Here is a 4,125-nt window from a genome sequence, read left to right on the forward strand (position 1 = left end):
AAGGAGAGGGAGAGAGAGGGAGGAGAGTGAGAGAGAGCAAGAGAGAGCAAGAGAGGGGAGAGAGAGAGGGAGCAAGAGAGAGACAGGGAGAGATGGAGAGAAAGAGAGGAGAGACAGAGAGGGAGAGAGAGGAGGGCAAGAGAGATGGCCAGAGAGAGAGCAAGAGGAGAGAGGGCGAGAGAGGAAGGGAGAGAGAGAGGAAGGAGAGGGAGAGAGAGATTTAAATTTCTACTTTCAAGATGAAAAGTACAGGTCTGTAATCCTCTGCAAGAAGTTTATGTGGTGTATTTAGGTGGTATATTCAGGTGGTGTATTTAGGTGATGTATTCAGGTGGTGTATTTAGGTGATGTATTTAGGTGGTATATTCAGGTGGTGTATTTAGGTGATGTATTTAGGTGGTATATTCAGGTGGTGTATTTAGGTGATGTATTTAGGTGGCGTATTCAGGTGGTGTATTTAGGTGATGTATTTAGGTGGTATATTCAGGTGGTGTATTTAGGTGGTGTATTTAGGTGGCGTATTCAGGTGGTGTATTTAGGTGGTATATTCAGGTGGTGTATTTAGGTGATGTATTTAGGTGGTATATTCAGGTGGTGTATTTAGGTGATGTATTTAGGTGGTGTATTCAGGTGGTGTATTTAGGTGATGTATTTAGGTGGTGTATTTAGGTGATGTATTTAGGTGGTATATTCAGGTGGTGTATTTAGGTGATGTATTTAGGTGGTGTATTTAGGTGGCGTATTCAGGTGGTGTATTTACATGTTTGCACCTCCGGGTGATGCTGCTTTTGAGCCACTTCTGGGCTGTACCGACTACCGACCACGTCATTATCTGACCATGTGTGACTTGTACTTCCCTTACGCGAGGGATTGTGTGATGAAGACCTTTGCTAGCAGTCGTTCATGCTAACGGGTGCGTTTCATTTATTCACTTTCACTGCCGCGTGTTCAATCCCAACCGGTGCACCGATTTGAAATGTTCACGTTTTGACCAGCGGTCCGCTTCTCCAGACTCCAAGCCACCGCAAATCCATTTCCTGTTTTACATTCTCACGACTTAGTCGAAGCCACTTCCAGCGGTCGGGGAGTTAGCAGATCCATGTGCAGTGTGTCGACCCACCGGCGCGTTAGAGCACCGGATATGAATCATGTCACAGCCAAGAGGACGGGCCTCGTCATCCAACCGCCACACTGCACCAGTGACGGGAGTGATGGAGGACTCAAGTAAAACTACGTCAGCATCATCGTCAGCGAATACATTTCAAGTAAATACATAAATGCTGCAACAACAACAAAACAATCCTGTGACTAAAGGGGGGCCTTTCCATCCACGTCAAGACCCCTCTGACAGAACCGGGTTTACTAAATTGAGAGAAAAACGGGGGGAAAAGAAGCACGAGCGGGAACAGGGTGAACAGGAGGGTCCGGGTTATTCTGGGTCTGCAGGTAAACCGGTTCGGTGTCCTGAACTCCCCGGAAATGCAGAAGAAAGGTTGTCCAAACCCTTCTGCTCGACCTCCTCCTACCGCCTCCCCCTCCTGCAGCCGGCGTTTGTTCCCGTCTGCCTACAGCTTGCTGCAGGAGGGGAACCTGCTGGGGGTCCCAGAATCCACTGCGTGTTCAGGTACCCTTCCCTTCTGCAGATAAAGAGCGGGGGGTCCTATTTGGTCGGGCGTCCACGGTCGGCGCCGGGCAACAGGAGTGTAGCGTCACGAGTCAGTCGGGGTGACCACGCTCGCCTCCTCGTCCTCCTGCTGCTCCCCCGCCCAACCCACTTCTCCCTCCGTCCCCCTCTGCCGCCCACCACCTTTTCTCAGCTTGTTTGTCAATGACTTCATCTACTCTGTGTGTGTGTGTGTGTGTGTGTGTGTGTGTGTGTGTGTGTGTGTGTGTGTGTGTGTGTGTGTGTGTGTGTGTGTCATTGCCATCCTGCTGAAGAGAAGCTTTTTATGAATAAGCTCTATGCCTCATTTAGTGTGTGTGTGTGTGTGTGTGTGTGTGTGTGTGTGTGTGTGTGTGTGTGTGTGTGTGTGTGTGTGTGTGTGTGTGTGTGAATATGCAAGATATATGCATGTGCGGGCAAGTGTGAACGTTTGTGTGTGTGTGTCATTGCCATCTTGGTGTCTCCATGTGTGCATATGTTTGTGTGTGTATCCTCTGGTGTGTGTAAATGTGTACATGTATCTGTGTGTGTGTGTGTGTGTGTGTGTGTGTGTATCTTAGCTGTTGTGTATCTGTGGGTGTATCTGGGTGCGTGCGAGTCGTATGTGGCCGTGCGTCAGTGCGCGCTTTCGTGTGCGCGTGCGTATGTGCCTACGGTTTTGTGTAGATGTGCGTGTAGAAAGTGTGTTGTGTGCCACCAGCCAGGAAGCCCTCGAGCCATTTACTGGAGCGTCCATTTGCTCAAGAGCTGAGCCAAAGTCACCATCTGCCGCACGGCAGAGGCCCGGAAAACTTAAACAGGAGTGCCCATTCACAGGACCGCCCTGTTTACTTAACGCACACACACACACACAAACACACACACACAGTATACAGTTTCATGCAAGCCTCTTTGGTAGTGAAGCGCAGCAGCAGCGTCGCTGCTCGCCCGATGGCGACACCTTTAAAGAGCGAAACGAAGCCACACGAGGGATGAGCAGGTTCTGCTGTGAGCAAGTCAGACCGAACGCACAATCGGTTCAACGTGCCGCGAGAACACAGCTGACCGGAAACACCGTCTTCCTCCACGGCGGCGCATCCTACCGGCGACCTGTGGCGACGTAGGACTCCATGCAGCGGGTTGCTGCTGACGCTGCACGAGACAGGAAATAGAGGATTTAGCAGGATGTCGTGCAAAAATATCATCCATCCATCCATTATCCAAGCCACTTATCCCAGTTGGGGTCACGGGGACGCTGGAGCCTATCCCAGCAGTCGTTGGGTGGCAGGCGGGGAGACACCCTGGACAGGCCGCCGGTCCATCACAGGGCCCACACACACACACACACATTCACACCTAGGGACAATCTAATATGGCCGAGTCACCTGACCTACATGTCTTTGGACTGTGGGAGGAAACCGGAGCCCCCGGAGGAAACCCACCCAGACACGGGGAGACAGCATGCAAACTCCATACAGCGGACGACCCGGGACGACCCCCAAGTTTGGACTACCTGGGGCTCGAACCCAGGACCTTCTTGCTGTCACACGTCACACGCCTGTTGATTTAGACCAGTCTTCAGATGAACTGAAGGTTGTTTTGTTAAGAAACACACCTCTAACGCCGGCCCTCCCTAATCACACCCACTGACCACGGCTCCCAATGAGGGAACAAGTACAAAAGCGTTCAAAAACGTACCCTAACAGGGCGGCGTGGCGGCCTATTTTGTTGCCTGCCAACACGGGGCTCGCCGGTTCGAATCCCCGTGTGGCCTCCGGCTTGGTCAGGCATCTCTACAGACACAACTGGCCGTGTCTGCGGGTGGGAAGCCGGATGTGGGCATGCGTCCTGGTCGCTGCACTGGCGCCTCCTCTGGTCGGTCGGGGCGCCTGTTTGTGGGGGAGGGGGAGTAACGTGATCCTCCCACGCGCTACGTCCCCCCTGGTGAAACTCCTCACTGTCAGGTGAAAAGAAGCGGCTGGCGACTCCACATGTATCGGAGGAGGCATGTGGTAGTCTGCAGCCCCCCCCCCCCCGGCTCAGAAGAGCGGGGTAACTGGTCAAGTACAACTGAGAAGGGGGGGGGGGAACCCCTCACCAAAAAAACAAAATGATCCTAACAGACACAACTTGTCGTTGGACTTTCGGACATCAGCGTACAAATCTCTCAGTACGTCCGTAATCTTCGGTTTTTGAGGGTCGAAAGCGGCGTCTTTCTTTCCAATTTCGCGGTTCGGTTCAGTCCGGGCTCATCTAAAACCGACCCACGTCATGTAAAGAGCAGCCCGCGGGGTGTTTTCCATCTAAGATCTGCTACTGCGTAGTCTATAAATCATGAGGCGAGAGACCGTGTCCGCGCTAAGCGTGGTATACGGGATTAATGTAACGGCCGTCAACCAATCAGCACGCTGGATCAGAAACCGCCGCCCTGTAATCCTCCTTAATCCAGCTCAGGGTCACGCAGGGCCGAGGCCTCTCCTCAA

This window comes from Lampris incognitus, chromosome 3 (genome assembly GCF_029633865.1).
Source record: "Lampris incognitus isolate fLamInc1 chromosome 3, fLamInc1.hap2, whole genome shotgun sequence".
NCBI classification, from domain to species: Eukaryota; Metazoa; Chordata; class Actinopteri; order Lampriformes; family Lampridae; genus Lampris; species Lampris incognitus.